The sequence below is a fragment of the Gymnogyps californianus genome, chromosome Z, assembly GCF_018139145.2.
Source record: "Gymnogyps californianus isolate 813 chromosome Z, ASM1813914v2, whole genome shotgun sequence".
NCBI lineage: Eukaryota > Metazoa > Chordata > Aves > Accipitriformes > Cathartidae > Gymnogyps > Gymnogyps californianus.
The window spans coordinates 54,387,397-54,404,079 of record NC_059500.1 but is presented as its reverse complement, the minus strand read 5'-3'; the positions used below and the strand labels follow the sequence as shown (position 1 = coordinate 54,404,079).

Sequence of the window (16,683 nt, the reverse complement as noted above, 5' to 3'; positions counted from 1 at the left end):
GCAGAATGGGATCCCAGAGCCTTTCGGTTTTGAAACTTGGCATACAGAGCAACTGGGGAAACCGGGAACACCTGTATTTATCGAGTGCAGGTGCATGGAAGATCGCGCGGAACGAATGCCATCGGCGAGACGCATGTGAAGACCTTCCCTCAGTAACGATTAAAGAGGAAAATGGAGAAAGAGACCAGAGGGATGCGGCTGTTAGTGTGGTGCAGAGCAATGTTGTTTCAGAGGCCCTCTCAAAGCTGCCAACTTCTGCCTTTCGCAGGCTGAGGCCTTCCTCAGGCTCTCCGCTTTCTCTCCAGCACAGGGATGTTCCTAACGGAGCAAAAGGAGAAGATGCTCCGTAGCCTTTCCGTGCCTAAGGTCCTTGACGAAATCTTTGTGGCACGAGGCCACCTCACCCCCATCTCGCCCCAGGAAGGAGTCGTCGGAGCCTGGCAGCAGTCATGATCCCCAATGCACTGGCCCATTCCATTCAGGGGCACCTTGGCTCTGGGGACTGGGGTGCGGCCATGGCTGGGACCCTTGAGGGGTCTGAAACTCCAGCACGAGGCTCCTCCAGAGTTTCACAGGCCCTGCATTACTCTAGTCCCAGGCCACGTAGGGCTAGTGAGGGTTTGGCCGTATTGTCCACCAGCGTCTGTCACAAACCCAGACCATCTTATTGATTCGGGGATTTCTCCCCATCTAACTGACTTGCCTGTGAGCAACTTATTAACTACTGCTCCTCATAGTGAAGGAAAAGAAATGCAAACAAAAACCCTTAGGAGACACAACCCTGCTCTCTTCAGAACACTCTCTCCCCCGACCCCGCCCACGGCAGCCATTTTCTTCCCTCCTCTCCTCCCACCCTGATACGTCCACTTCTCTTTCTCAGCCCTCACTGCCCTTTTGGAAACTCCTTTGATTGGTTCAGAGCCACAACACCCTTCCCTGATTGGTTCTGTTCTGCACATGGTGGGCGGATCGGTTCTGTCCCTTGCCAAATGACTGAAACTGACTGTGGCCGGCTCAGGGTAGTCCTAGATATCCTCCTGCACAGGTTGGTCTTCAGCACCACACGGCTCTGTGAGCCACCACCTCTAGCCTGGAAAGAGCCTGCCGTGTCCTGGTGGCTGTGTGCCCATGGCAGGCGTCTCTCCCATGAATAGCTGGGCCCACACAGCTCCTAGAGAACAGGTACGAGGGCTTGTTCCTCCTCTGGGCATCAGCTGGCAGGTAGGACACACAGCCTAATGGGGCTGTGGAGACAGTACAGGGAAGCCAGCAAGAGCTGTGGGCAGAGAAACAGCCCCAAAGCTTGAGAAAGCTGCCGTGAGTGGGGAGGAGGCTCAGCTGAAAGCCCCTCTGACCCCGTGGGCCAAACCCCACGGGCCTGCTGCTCGGGGTCCCACCAGGAGACTCGGAGGTTCCTGCTGCTCTCCAGCACAGGCCGTTTCTGGGCACCTGCTGCAACCACCATGCAGGTGTGTCTGGGCAGCCTCTGGCAGAGCCGCAGGAGAGCTCAGCCCTCACCCGCCAGTCTCCCTGCCCCGTTCTGCTGCAGCTGGAAGGTCCTGGTGGGTCTCGCTGAGGGAGAGAAGCCTTGGGGGGTGTTTCGGAGAGGACTCTGGCCCTCGCGCTGCAGAGGCCTTGGGAAGAGGTGGGGGCTTTGGAGGAGGGCAGCGGCTCCCCTCTCCCTATAGACCGCCAGGCCTCCGGGATGCCTGCCCAGGGCAGGTTGGTGCTGTGTGGGCTGGGGGCAGTCGGGGTAAGAAGCGGCTGTGCCACCCGCTCTGCTGCTGCTTCTGCCCTGTCTCAGCACGGCAGGGACGTCTCCTGGGAGGCTTCCCAAAGCCTGTCTCCTGGCCAGGCCCTTGGCTCACGTGGCATGGAGATGGTGCAAAACAATGCCCCGCCTTTTTTCTCCCATAGGTGCAGCCCCTCTCAGGAGGACCAGGGCACCAGCTGGAAAGGGCCAGCGCGCTGCAGCTGCGGTGCGGGAGAGGATGAGAGTGGCCACCAAGCCCAGCCCATGGCACTGTGAGCCACCGTCTCCCACCTCGAAGAGTTTGCAGTATCCTGCTGGCTGTTTGCTCATGGCAGGTGTTCCCTTGGCAATAGTTCTGGGGCTCTTGCCTGAGTGTCCACTCCTGGGCAGGCAGCATTTCTGCAGCAGAAGAAGGGGACATAAGCTTGGAGGAGAGCTTAGCTTCTCCCCAAGATGAGAAGGGGCACAAGGAGCATTAACAGCCCTCTGAAGGAGAGGAGCTGGCAGCAACCTGGCAAGATATGCAGCTGGGCCCACTCAGGTCCCAGAGAATAGGTACAAGGGTTTGTTCCTCCTGGGGGCATCAGCTGGCGAGTAGGACCCACAAAGCCTAATGCGGGGCTGGGGGTTCAGGACGGGGAAGCTGTCAAGGGCTGTAGGCAAAGTAAAAGCCATGAGGCTTGGAAACCTGCCATGAGTGCGGAAGAGTCTTAGCTCTGCCTGAGTTCTGCCTGAGCTCAGCCTGAGAAAATGAGCATAAGTTCAGTGCTGCCTTTCACCCCATGATTGTACCAAGCCTGCCTGGCTCAGGAGAACCAGCATCATCCTGCCCCAATGGAGGCCTAGGGCCACCTCGCCTACGTGACCGTGTGGAGCTAGCTACCGTGTCCACGTCCTTGTGGGCTACTGTAGTAACCATGGGGTACGCCAGGACGGTAGAGGTCGAGAGGCCAAAGCCTCGTCCACCTTCCCTCCCCCACCGCGCCATCAGCACCCTGCCTGCAAGGGGATCCTGCCCGGCCCTCCAACCCCAGCTCTCCAGGGTGCAACCAGCGCCCCCCGTCTCCAGGGCATAACCCTGGCCCTGCCCCTGCCCCACGGGGAGGGAGTGCGTAGGACCAGCACCAACTTCCCTGCAGGGGTCTGGCACACGCCCCGACAGGCGTCCTCAAGAAGGGTCCTCAGGCTTTTGTCCAGTTTCTTTGCCCAGGGCTGGTCTTCAGCATTGCTTACAGCCTGGCAATGGTCATGCTCTCCCTCCAGAGATGCTTCAGCACGGGCATCTCCACCCTGTGAGCACAACACGTGTCCGGTGTGGACACGGAGACGGGGTGCCAGCGTCTGTCACAAACCCAAACCATCGTATTGATTCGGGGAATTTCTCCCCATCTAACTGACTTGCCCGTGAGCAACCTGTAAACTACTGCTCCTCATATTGAAGGAAAAGAAACGCAAACAAAAACTGTCTGGGAGTCATGGTTCCCAAAGCACTGGCCCATTCCATTTTAGGGGCACCTGGGCTCTGGGGACTGGGTCTAGTGGGGTCCACATGGGGTGCAGGCATGTCTGGGACCCTTGAGGGGTGTCTGAGATGGGTGAGGAGGCCTGAGCAGCCTGCCGCCGGGGTGGGGGGGGATCCTGGCTCAGCTCTTCCGTGCCCCTGTGCGCTCCCAGGCACAGCCCTCTGCTTCTCCCTTCTGCCTTCTGCTTCTCTTTAAGAGAGCCACCGTTCTGCCGCCCTGAAACTCCAACGCACAGCCAGCTCCCAGCTGAATGCTGTACACACGAACATCCGTCTTTGTCACGGGGAGGAAGCCTCTGTCAGAAATGCTTGGAAGAAAAGCCTCTGCTCAGCAGTCCGCAAGAGGACAGCTGTAAGCTTAGAATCGTACAGTGACTGAGGTTGGAAGGGACCTCTGCAGGTCATCCGGTCGAGCACCCCTCTGCTCCAGCAAGGCCACCCAGAGCCGGTTGCTCAGCACCGTGTCCAGGCGGCTTTTGCAGATCTCCAAGGGAGGAGACTACAACCTCTCTGGCAACCTGTGCCAGGGCTCAGTCACCCTCACAGAAAAAAGTGTTTCCTGATGTTCAGAGGGCACCTCCTGTGTGTCAGTCTGCGCCCATTGCCTCTGGTCCTGTCACTGGGCACCACTGAGAAGAGCCTGGCTCTGCCTTCTTTGTACCCTCCTTTCGGGTATTTATATACATTGATGAGGTTCCTCCCTGAGCCTTCTCTTCCCTAGCCTGAACCGTCCCAGTCCCCCCACTGCCAACACCTGGACACGGACACCCAATACACCAATACACTGGGCGAGGGTGTCTGGAGCGGCGCAGGTGCCTGGGCAAAGACAGGCAGCAGATTAGGTGGAGGGACTGTGGCCGGTGGAGGAGCCGTGGCAGGGACATCTGCCGAGACGCTTTTCATGGCCTGTCTTCTGACCAGGGCCTCTGCATCGGCGCCTCCCCCCTCTCTTCACTCGCATGGCATGGAGACAGCCCGCAGCAGGGCTCCGTCTTTATCCTCTTACAGGTGCTCACTCTCGTCACAACCCGTCAAGGCCCTGCCAGCTGGCTCATCCAGAAGGAGCCGTTGCGGTGTCCTGGGTGCTCGTGCGTCTTGTTGAGGATGGAGGCATGCAGCAGCCCCTTGGCACGTGCCTGGGCCACTTGGGCGGCCGGAGCTCCCCGTGCCGATGTGGAGCCGGAGGGCGGAGCAAGCCAAAGCCCCATGCAGCCGCAGCCCCAGCCCGGTCTCACCCAGAGCCAGCGCCCCCTCGTTGCTCCATGGGACCCCCCCCGTCTGGCAGGGCTGGCCCACCCCAGGCAGGGGGAAGGCAGGGAGCCATGCTTGGTACCCCCCATGCCCCCGTGCTGCCACGCCAGATGCCCAGTGCCCTCGGGCACCCTGTACCCCCACACAGGAACCTTCCTGGTCCACTGGGAGAATATAAAGCACACAGCGAACACCCTCCTTTCTCTAAACAGGCTGCGGTGGGCTGACCCCAGCAGACCGATGCCCAGCCAGTCCCCAAGCAATGGCTCCTTTGGAAAGACCAAAGGCCCAGGCTTTATTGCGGAGTGTGACGTTACGTGGCATGGAGTCCCCTCTTTGGTCAAATTGGGTTGGCTGTCCTGTTACGACCCGGACCGGACAGACCAGAGGGTTGTAGAGGTTCTGGGATCCCCCGGGCTAAATTAAGGTGAAACGACACCAAACAATCACTTTGAACGCTTTATTCGAACAATCCAAACCGTGGAAGGCATAACGGTGGTGCAGCGTGGGTTGCAGCAAAACGTTCACAAGAAGAGAGAGAGAGAGGAATAAGGAAAAAAAAGAAAGGGGGAGAGAAAGAAAAGAGATAGTCACCACCCTTGGATCCCGCGATGTCGGCGACGAGCGTAGCAATCCTCCGGTGATGGGCGCACACCGTGGCTCTTTGCAGTTCTGTCTTTTATAGTCTAAATCTCCATCCACAGTCAGGCCTCTTGAAGACTTATATGGGTTCATTCTAGACAGTTCTCAACATATATGGTAGTTCCAGAGGGTTCTTCACCTACTGAGCATGTGCGGCTTATTGGGGTGGTGGTCTTAGGGACTTTCTAAGGAGCTACAAGCCCCCTCCTCAAATAAGCTTTGTGTGGCCTCTGGCCATATGTGGTGGGTTACCAGGCTGGTTCTACCAGAACACAGGACTGCATACCCTCCGGCATGCCCCCTGTGTCCATGCCAGCCAACTTCTTGCTAATGGCCCTCTTTGTTATGCGGACCGCACCTTGGTTGCTACAATGTTTGAGACATTGACAGACATTAACTCTTTCAGTCCCTCACATGTCCCTGCTGGGTCCCCTCCCAGCCTCTCGCCCAACCGCACAGCCTGCTCGCTCGGGGACACGCAGAGAGAAACAGAGGAAGCCTTGGCGCTCTGCAAGCGCTGTTCCGCACCAGCGCAAACGCTGGTGTGTTTTCAACACTGTCTAGCCACAAATGCAAAACACAGCGCCAAGTGGGCTGCGGGGTCTCTCTCTGCACCCCCGCCGCCCTGTACCTCTGTCTGTGATGTCACCGCCACGCCCTCACACCGTGCGGGGCCAGGCCTCTGTGACGTCGGGCACTGTGGGCCATAGGCTGTGGGCCTGGAAGGAGCTCGCAGTGTGCTGGTGGCTGTGTGCCTGTGGCAGGCGTTCCCCTCCCAGCTATCTCCAGGAGGAGATCTGCCCGGACAGGCAACGCTCCTGCAGCTGAAGGAGGGCGTATAAGCTTGCAGGAGAGCTTCATTTCTCCAGGATGAGGAGGAGAAAGGCTCCTCCAAGAGCACAACGGGCTGCCCTTCCAAGGAGAGGAGCCAGCGGCAGCCCGGCAAGATCTCAGGAGGCCCAGGGCACCAGCCGGCAAGGGCCTGCATGCTGCAGTGCTGCAGAAAATGAGTGTAAGCTCAGTGCTGCCTTTCACCCCACGTTTGCACCAAGCCTGCCGGGCTCCGCCGGGTCCCACCGCCCTGCAGAACCAGCGTCATCCTGCCCTGAGGGAGGCCTGGGGCCACCCCGCCTACGTGACGATGACGGAGCTGGCTACCATGTTCATGTCTTTGTGGGACACTGTAGTAACTATGGGGTACCCCAGGACTCGTGCCACCCTCCTTCCCCAGGCACGCTGTCAGTGCCCTGCCTGCGAGGGGATCCTGCCCGGCCCTCCGACCTTTGCTCCCAGGGTGCGCCCAGCTGCCCCCTCCATAGGGCATAACCATGGCCCCGCCCCAGGCAGGGAGAACCAGTGCCCACCTCCCTGCAGGGATCTGGCATGCGCTGGACCGGTGTCCTCAGGAAGGGTCCTCAGGCTTTTCTCCGGTTTCTTTGCCCAGGGTTGGTCTTCAGCCTGGCAATGGCCGTGGTCTCCGTCCAGAGACGCCTCAGCACAGGCATCTCTACCCTGTGAGTACAACACGTGTCCAGTGTGGACACGGAGACGAGGGGTGCCAGTGGGTCAGGGCGAGCAGGGGGAGGCTGGCAGTGCTCCCCACCAGGAGACGCCCTGGCTCCCCTGTAACTTGCTGCTCCTCAGCTTATAAGAGAACATCCCCCTGTGCAGGGCTCTGTCCTTGAGCACTGCTAACCCCAGGACTCCCTCTTTTTCAGGAAAGAGATCATCACCTTGAAAAAGAAGAGGCTCTGCACGATCCTCATCTTGATGAGCCTAGGTGCTCTCGGTGAGTATTTGCCCGCTGCCAGTGGAGGCGCAGAGGCACGGAGTGTGAGCTCCGTGTGAGGGAGTGGAGCTGGTGGGGCCCTTCCATCCTCCCACGTCTGCAGCTCAGGGAGCTCCCAAGATGCTCACTACAAGCAGAGCAGGGAGGCAAAATGGGGCATGGCTGTGGGGCGCCAAGCGTACCAGAGCCCCGAGGCCCAGGGTCCCTGCTTGGAGCCGCAGCCTCTCTCTGCACCCTTTCCCCATTCCTCAGCCAGCCCTTGCCACCCTGGTGTGGGAGGAGACCGTGCGACTACAGGAATCATTAGAAACCCTAGTAAAATAACTCTCTCTCGGCACGTGAATTACAGCTGGTGCCTGCTGCAGGACCTCGCTGCTCGTGTGGATGCTGTGGACAAAGGATGTGCCACAGGTCAGTGACGGCTGTTGTGGACAGGAAAGTCTTGCAAAGGAGCACTGCTGGCGGTGGGTGGGTGGGTGGGTAAATCGCCCTGTCCTCCGGGTCCAGGCAGTGACCCACACAAGCGGCAGCAGCTTCTGCCATGCCTTCCTAGAGCCGCCAGCTCTGGAAAGCCCTGGCAGCTCTGGGACTCAAACGGAGAGCCTTTCTCTTTCAGGTGCTGCTGGGGCAGCCTGCAGCCGACCCGAGGTCCCTGTGGTAAGAGCCCTCTCCTCTCTCCAGACCCGCAGCACATTTCGTGGGGGAGCGGCAGGTGTGGCCGTGCTATTTGCACTCCCTTGCCCAGCGCCCAGGGCTCGTGCCTTTCGCTCCTGCCTGGGCCTTTTGCTAAACCTGGCGGGGGAGGGAAGCACTTGCAAACCAAGGAAAGAAAAGGGGGCTCGAGCACTTCTGTCTCTGCCCTCCGAGCTTGGAGGCTCCAGGAGGGGCTGGGCAGCTCTCTGACAAGATCTGCTTTCCCGCTGTCTGCAGGAACACGCTCGCTGTGTTGAGGAACCATCCCAAGAGATGCAACAGCTGAGGGATGAGCTGGCGCGCCTGGCTGCAGAGATCGGCGCTATGCAGAAGGTGATCCTGCACTTTGGGAAAGAGGGCTGGGGCGAGCAGGGCCCTGCACAAGGCCCCTCCTGGGCCAGCTGGTGGGCTTTTCCGGCTCAGCCCAAACACCCATCCCTTGCCAGGGACTGCTGGTTGAGCTTCTCCGCTGTAAAGCCCCTTCTCCTGGCCAGGTCTGACATGGTCATTTCCCCTGTTCCTTTGTGTCTTTCCCAGGAAGTTCAGCAAATGAGGGAGGCAATGTCTGCAAAACCACGGATGTCTGACTGGGCTCTGAAAAGCGCAGGTACGGACAGACCTCAGGTGCCAGCAGGCAGGGCTCGTCGCGCTGGGCTCGTGCTTGGGGTTCCCAAAAGGAGGCTGCGCTGCAGACTCGGCTCTCCAACGCGTAGGGAGATGGGACGAAACCATGGGGCCCAAGAGCACGACTGTGGCCGAGCAGCTCCTTTGGGCTCACCCCAGTCCTGCCTTTGGGACCCTCGCTGGAGCCCCAGCCAACCCCCGGACAGCATTTCTGCCTCTCCCACTCCATGGAGCTTCGCTGGGGAACGAAAGCGAGCGGCCAGGTTGTCCTTTGCTGTCCAGACAGCAGGGCCTCAAATTGGGTCTGCAGCCCTTCCTGTGGGGGCTTGCTGTCTCCCATCAGCCACAGCTGCTCTCCTCTCCCTTCAGGGGCTGCCATTGACCTGCTGAAGTCGTCCAGCAGCTCTGCGTGGCTCTGCAGGGTGTTTTCGTTCCTGTGTGCTCCACCCGTTCTGGATACCTTCGTGCAGGTACAGTAGCAGAAACCATCAGTGCTGCTTCCCTTGCCTCTCAGAAGGTTGAGGGCAAGCCCTGGGGCGTCTCCCCTCAGGCCTGTGGTATTGCTGAAGGCTGCGGCACTGGTCCAGTCTGGTGCCTGACACCTGAGGTCTCACACAGGGCTTGGCTCCCTCGAAAAAGAGCAGTTGCCCTCAGAAGGGGGCTGAGCTGAGCTGAGCTGAGCTGAGCTGAGCTGAGCTGAGCTGAGCTGAGCTTCCTGCCCACCATTGCTGGTCACTGCCGGGTGAAGGGGCTTCTCCTTCGGGACCCCATTTCCCTGCCACAGCTCTGATGATTGTCCCTCTGCCGATGGGGCAGTGGAGGGTGGGGGAAGGCTGCAGAGCTGCTGGCCAAGAAGAGAGGTTTCTTGAAAGGCCTGACTCCGTGCGGTATCAGATGTCCCACTGGCTGGCTGTTTTCCTCTTTCCCGGCCAGGAAGACGGCCGGGTGCTTCTGCTGCTCCCAACACGCCATGCATTTCGAGCACAAGCAGAGCCCACAGGCGCAGTGCCGCCTGTGCTTCTGGCTGCAGGGGAGCACAGCGGGCCCCATCGTGCCCTCGCGTTCAGTGCTCTTGCCCTCTGCTTTCAGACGGATGCTTCCCTGGGATACTGCTGGCCTTTCCAAGGGTCTCGGAGCGAGGTGCTAATCCGGTTGCCCACACAAACACGACCGACGGCCGTCATCATACAGCACGCCTCAAAGATAGCCTCCCCGCTGGGGACTGTCAGTAGTGCCCCCCGAGATTTCACTGTCTCTGTAAGTCTCTGCTGGGCACTGGGGGCTGGGACCTGGCCGCGCGGAAAAGCTGTAACGGGGACTTGCTGCTCTCTGCGCACCTGCCGAGATTCATGTGCTCCGAAGCACTGCCTTTCCCTGAGGGGACATTTCAAGGGACATGAGGGCTGCTGTCACCCCTCCTAAGACTTGCTCAGCGCGTTTTGGCCCAGCACCTCTGGGCCCCTGAGCAACACACAAGGAGGAGACTCAGCCCCACCGCATCCTGCGCCAGACGGCGCTGGAGCCGCAGGAGTGGGGTGCAGGTCACGGGCCCGGATCTGGCATGAGCGTTTCCTCATGATCGAGTCAAGCCTGACCCGCTCCCCGGTGCTTTATCTTCAAGGGACTGGATGAGGAAGGCGAGGAGGAAACTCTGCTGGGGACATTCACCTATGCCGTGCAGAAAGAGCCGACCCAGACCTTCCCTCTGCAGGTACAGTGAGTGCGAGCCGGCAAGAGGCCAGGGCAGAGTCGCCGGTTTGCCAGCAAGTCGCCTGCAGAAGGCGTGTGGACGGTCCCTGCCGGGCCAGGGCCCGACCGTGGTCAAGAGAAACACTGGTGGGATCGGGAGGGAGAGTGGCATCTGGCAGGGAGGCAAAAGCAGAACGAAGACTGGGTCAGCGCCCTGTCTGTGTTGGTCCCTGCAGCTCCGCAGCTGCACCCACCAGGCAGGCGGTGGCAGGCAGGATGCCCAGCACCTTGCCCTGGCAGCACGACTTTCCCCAGCACCAGCGAGCCTCAGGTTCCACAGCTGCCTGCCACGCTCTCTGAGGCCAGGCGTTTGCTCTGAGGGGCACAGAGGTCCTTTGCCACCTGGGTGGGAGAAGGGAAGGAGGGAGAAGCTGCTTCTCTGGCCAGGGCGGGAGCTGGCCCCGGAGTAGGGGCTGGGCTGGCGGAGGAAGACGCATGGAGCCCGCTCTCACTCTTTACAGCCCAGGAGTGACGCTGCTTTTTGCCATGGCTTCTTTGCAGAATGGGATCCCCAGAGCCTTTCGGTTTTTGAAACTTGGCATACAGAGCAACTGGGGAAAACCGGGATACACCTGTATTTATCGAGTGCAGGTGCATGGAAGATCGCGGGAACGAATGCCATCGGCGAGACGCATGTGAAGACCTTCCCTCAGTAACGATTAAAGAGGAAAATGGAGAAAGAGACCAGAGGGATGCGGCTGTTAGTGTGGTGCAGAGCAATGTTGTTTCAGAGGCCCTCTCAAAGCTGCCAACTTCTGCCTTTCGCAGGCTGAGGCCTTCCTCAGGCTCTCCGCTTTCTCTCCAGCACAGGGATGTTTCCTAACGGAGCAAAAGGAGAAGATGCTCCGTAGCCTTTCCGTGCCTAAGGTCCTTGACGAAATCTTGTGGCACGAGGCCACCTCACCCCCATCTCGCCCCAGGAAGGAGTCGTCGGAGCCTGGCAGCAGTCATGATCCCCAATGCACTGGCCCATTCCATTCAGGGGCACCTTGGCTCTGGGGACTGGGGTGCGGCCATGGCTGGGACCCTTGAGGGGTCTGAAACTCCAGCACCGAGGCTCCTCCCAGAGTTTCACAGGCCCTGCAGTTACTCTAGTCCCAGGCCACGTAGGGGCTAGGGTTTGGCCGTATTGTCCACCAGCGTCTGTCACAAACCCAGACCATCTTATTGATTCGGGGATTTCTCCCCATCTAACTGACTTGCCTGTGAGCAACTTATTAACTACTGCTCCTCATAGTGAAGGAAAAGAAATGCAAACAAAAACCCTTAGGAGACACAACCCTGCTCTCTTCAGACACCTCTCCCCCCGACCCCGCCCACGGCAGCCATTTTCTTCCCTCCTCTCCTCCCACCCTGATACGTCCACTTCTCTTTCTCAGCCCTCACTGCCCTTTTGGAACTCCTTTGATTGGTTCAGAGCCACAACACCCTTCCCTGATTGGTTCTGTTCTGCACATGGTGGGCGGGATCGGTTCTGTCCCTTGCCAAATGACTGAAACTGACTGTGGCCGGCTCAGGGTAGTCCTAGATATCCTCCTGCACAGGTTGGTCTTCAGCACCACACGGCTCTGTGAGCCACCACCTCTAGCCTGGAAAGAGCCTGCCGTGTCCTGGTGGCTGTGTGCCCATGGCAGGCGTTCTCCTCCCATGAATAGCTGGGCCCACACAGCTCCTAGAGAACAGGTACGAGGGCTTGTTCCTCCTCTGGGCATCAGCTGGCAGGTAGGACACACAACCTAATGGGTGGCTGTGGAGACAGTACAGGGAAGCCAGCAAGAGCTGTGGGCAGAGAAACAGCCCCAAAGCTTGAGAAAGCTGCCGTGAGTGGGGAGGAGGCTCAGCTGAAAGCCCCTCTGACCCTGTGGGCCAAACCCCACGGGCCTGCTGCTCGGGGTCCCACCAGGAGACTCGGAGGTTCCTGCTGCTCTCCAGCACAGGCCGTTTCTGGGCACCTGCTGCAACCACCATGCAGGTGTGTCTGGGCAGCCTCTGGCAGAGCCGCAGGAGAGCTCAGCCCTCACCCTGCCAGTTTTCCCTGCCCCCGTTCTGCTGCAGCTGGAAGGTCCTGGTGGGTCTCCGCTGAGGGAGAGAAGCCTTGGGGGGTGTTTCGGAGAGGACTCTGGCCCTCGCGCTGCAGAGGCCTTGGGAAGAGGTGGGGGCTTTGGAGGAGGGCAGCGGCTCCCCTCTCCCTATAGACCGCCAGGCCTCCGGGATGCCTGCCCAGGGGCAGGTTGGTGCTGTGGGGGCTGGGGGGCAGTCGGGGTAAGAAGCGGCTGTGCCACCCCGCTCTGCTGCTGCTTCTGCCCTGTCTCAGCACGGCAGGGACGTCTCCTGGGAGGCTTCCCAAAGCCTGTCTCCTGGCCAGGCCCTTGGCTCACGTGGCATGGAGATGGTGCAAAACAATGCCCCGCCTTTTTTCTCCCATAGGTGCAGCCCCTCTCAGGAGGACCAGGGCACCAGCTGGAAAGGGCCAGCGCGCTGCAGCTGCGGTGCGGGAGAGGATGAGAGTGGCCACCAAGCCCAGCCCATGGCACTGTGAGCCACCGTCTCCCACCTCGAAGGAGTTTGCAGTATCCTGCTGGCTGTTTGCTCATGGCAGGTGTTCCCTTGGCAATAGTTCTGGGGCTCTTGCCTGAGTGTCCACTCCTGGGCAGGCAGCATTTCTGCAGCAGAAGAAGGGGACATAAGCTTGGAGGAGAGCTTAGCTTCTCCCCAAGATGAGAAGGGGCACAAGGAGCATTAACAGCCCTCTGAAGGAGAGGAGCTGGCAGCAACCTGGCAAGATATGCAGCTGGGCCCACTCAGGTCCCAGAGAATAGGTACAAGGGTTTGTTCCTCCTGGGGGCATCAGCTGGCGAGTAGGACCCACAAAGCCTAATGCGGGGCTGGGGGTTCAGGACGGGGAAGCTGTCAAGGGCTGTAGGCAAAGTAAAAGCCATGAGGCTTGGAAACCTGCCATGAGTGCGGAAGAGTCTTAGCTCTGCCTGAGTTCTGCCTGAGCTCAGCCTGAGAAAATGAGCATAAGTTCAGTGCTGCCTTTCACCCCATGATTGTACCAAGCCTGCCTGGCTCAGGAGAACCAGCATCATCCTGCCCCAATGGAGGCCTAGGGCCACCTCGCCTACGTGACCGTGTGGAGCTAGCTACCGTGTCCACGTCCTTGTGGGCTACTGTAGTAACCATGGGGTACGCCAGGACGGTAGAGGTCGAGAGGCCAAAGCCTCGTCCACCTTCCCTCCCCCACCGCGCCATCAGCACCCTGCCTGCAAGGGGATCCTGCCCGGCCCTCCAACCCCAGCTCTCCAGGGTGCAACCAGCGCCCCCCGTCTCCAGGGCATAACCCTGGCCCTGCCCCTGCCCCACGGGGAGGGAGTGCGTAGGACCAGCACCAACTTCCCTGCAGGGGTCTGGCACACGCCCCGACAGGCGTCCTCAAGAAGGGTCCTCAGGCTTTTGTCCAGTTTCTTTGCCCAGGGCTGGTCTTCAGCATTGCTTACAGCCTGGCAATGGTCATGCTCTCCCTCCAGAGATGCTTCAGCACGGGCATCTCCACCCTGTGAGCACAACACGTGTCCGGTGTGGACACGGAGACGGGGGGTGCCAGCGTCTGTCACAAACCCAAACCATCGTATTGATTCGGGGAATTTCTCCCCATCTAACTGACTTGCCCGTGAGCAACCTGTAAACTACTGCTCCTCATATTGAAGGAAAAGAAACGCAAACAAAAACCGTCTGGGAGTCATGGTTCCCAAAGCACTGGCCCATTCCATTTAGGGGCACCTGGGCTCTGGGGACTGGGTCTAGTGGGGGTCCACATGGGGTGCAGGCATGTCTGGGACCCTTGAGGGTGTCTGAGATGGGTGAGGAGGCCTGAGCAGCCTGCCGCCGGGGTGGGGGGGATCCTGGCTCAGCTCTTCCGTGCCCCTGTGCGCTCCCAGGCACAGCCCTCTGCTTCTCCCTTCTGCCTTCTGCTTCTCTTTAAGAGAGCCACCGTTCTGCCGCCCTGAAACTCCAACGCACAGCCAGCTCCCAGCTGAATGCTGTACACACGAACATCCGTCTTTGTCACGGGGAGGGAAGCCTCTGTCAGAAATGCTTGGAAGAAAAGCCTCTGCTCAGCAGTCCGCAAGAGGACAGCTGTAAGCTTAGAATCGTACAGTGACTGAGGTTGGAAGGGACCTCTGCAGGTCATCCGGTCGAGCACCCCTCTGCTCCAGCAAGGCCACCCAGAGCCGGTTGCTCAGCACCGTGTCCAGGCGGCTTTTGCAGATCTCCAAGGGAGGAGACTACAACCTCTCTGGGCAACCTGTGCCAGGGCTCAGTCACCCTCACAGAAAAAAAGTGTTTCCTGATGTTCAGAGGGCACCTCCTGTGTGTCAGTCTGCGCCCATTGCCTCTGGTCCTGTCACTGGGCACCACTGAGAAGAGCCTGGCTCTGCCTTCTTTGCACCCTCCTTTCGGGTATTTATATACATTGATGAGGTCCTCCCTGAGCCTTCTCTTCCCTAGCCTGAACCGTCCCAGTCCCCCCACTGCCAACACCTGGACACGGACACCCAATACACCAATACACTGGGCGAGGGTGTCTGGAGCGGCGCAGGTGCCTGGGCAAAGACAGGCAGCAGACTAGGTGGAGGGACTGTGGCCGGTGGAGGAGCCGTGGCAGGGACATCTGCCGAGACGCTTTTCATGGCCTGTCTTCTGACCAGGGCCTCTGCATCGGCGCCTCCCCCCTCTCTTCACTCGCATGGCATGGAGACAGCCCGCAGCAGGGCTCCGTCTTTATCCTCTTACAGGTGCTCACTCTCGTCACAACCCGTCAAGGCCCTGCCAGCTGGCTCATCCAGAAGGAGCCGTTGCGGTGTCCTGGGTGCTCGTGCGTCTTGTTGAGGATGGAGGCATGCAGCAGCCCCTTGGCACGTGCCTGGGGCCACTTGGGCGGCCGGAGCTCCCCGTGCCGATGTGGAGCCGGAGGGGCGGAGCAAGCCAAAGCCCATGCAGCCGCAGCCCCAGCCCGGTCTCACCCAGAGCCAGCGCCCCCTCGTTGCTCCATGGGACCCCCCCCGTCTGGCAGGGCTGGCCCACCCCAGGCAGGGGGAAGGCAGGGAGCCATGCTTGGTACCCCCCATGCCCCCGTGCTGCCACGCCAGATGCCCAGTGCCCTCGGGGCACCCTGTACCCCCACACAGGAACCTTCCTGGTCCACTGGGAGAATATAAAGCACACAGCGAACACCCTCCTTTCTCTAAACAGGCTGCGGTGGGCTGACCCAGCAGACCGATGCCCAGCCAGTCCCCAAGCAATGGCTCCTTTGGAAAGACCAAAGGCCCAGGCTTTATTGCGGAGTGTGACGTTACGTGGCATGGAGTCCCCTCTTTGGTCAAATTGGGTTGGCTGTCCTGTTACGACCCGGACCGACAGACCAGAGGGTTGTAGAGGTTCTGGGATCCCCCCGGGCTAAATTAAGGTGAAACGACACCAAACAATCACTTTGAACGCTTTATTCGAACAATCCAAACCGTGGAAGGCATAACGGTGGGCAGCGTGGGTTGCAGCAAAACGTTCACAAGAAGAGAGAGAAGAGAGGAATAAGGAAAAAAAGAAAGGGGGAGAGAAAGAAAAGAGATAGTCACCACCCTTGGATCCCGCGATGTCGGCGACGAGCGTAGCAATCCTCCGGTGATGGGCGCACACCGTGGCTCTTTGCAGTTCTGTCTTTTATAGTCTAAATCTCCGTCCACAGTCAGGCCTCTTGAAGACTTATATGGGTTCATTCTAGACAGTTCTCAACATATATGGTAGTATTCCAGAGGGTTCTTCACCTACTGAGCATGTGCGGCTTATTGGGGTGGTGGTCTTAGGGACTTTCTAAGGAGCTACAAGCCCCCTCCTCAAATAAGCTTTGTGTGGCCTCTGGCCATATGTGGTGGGTTACCAGGCTGGTTCTACCAGAACACAGGACTGCATACCCTCCGGCATGCCCCCTGTGTCCATGCCAGCCAACTTCTTGCTAATGGCCCTCTTTGTTATGCGGACCGCACCTTGGTTGCTACAATGTTTGAGACATTGACAGACATTAACTCTTTCAGTCCCTCACATGTCCCTGCTGGGTCCCCTCCCAGCCTCTCGCCCAACCGCACAGCCTGCTCGCTCGGGGACACGCAGAGAGAAACAGAGGAAGCCTTGGCGCTCTGCAAGCGCTGTTCCGCACCAGCGCAAACGCTGGTGTGTTTTCAACACTGTCTAGCCACAAATGCAAAACACAGCGCCAAGTGGGCTGCGGGGTCTCTCTCTGCACCCCCGCCGCCCTGTACCTCTGTCTGTGATGTCACCGCCACGCCCTCACACCGTGCGGGGCCAGGCCTCTGTGACGTCGGGCACTGTGGGCCATAGGCTGTGGGCCTGGAAGGAGCTCGCAGTGTGCTGGTGGCTGTGTGCCTGTGGCAGGCGTTCCCCTCCCAGCTATCTCCAGGAGGAGATCTGCCCGGACAGGCAACGCTCCTGCAGCTGAAGGAGGGCGTATAAGCTTGCAGGAGAGCTTCATTTCTCACCAGGATGAGGAGGAGAAAGGCTCCTCCAAGAGCACAACGGGCTGCCCTTCCAAGGAGAGGAGCCAGCGGCAGCCCGGCAAGATCTCAGGAGGCCCAGGGCACCAGCCGG

At 59.7% G+C, this 16,683-nt stretch overlaps 1 pseudogene; it reads left to right on the top strand.

Annotated features, from left to right (window-relative positions):
* The first annotated feature begins 6,309 nt into the window (after positions 1 to 6,309).
* Positions 6,310 to 10,822, top strand: LOC127027765 (sperm-associated antigen 4 protein-like; annotated as a pseudogene).
* Positions 10,823 to 16,683: the final 5,861 nt, after the last annotated feature.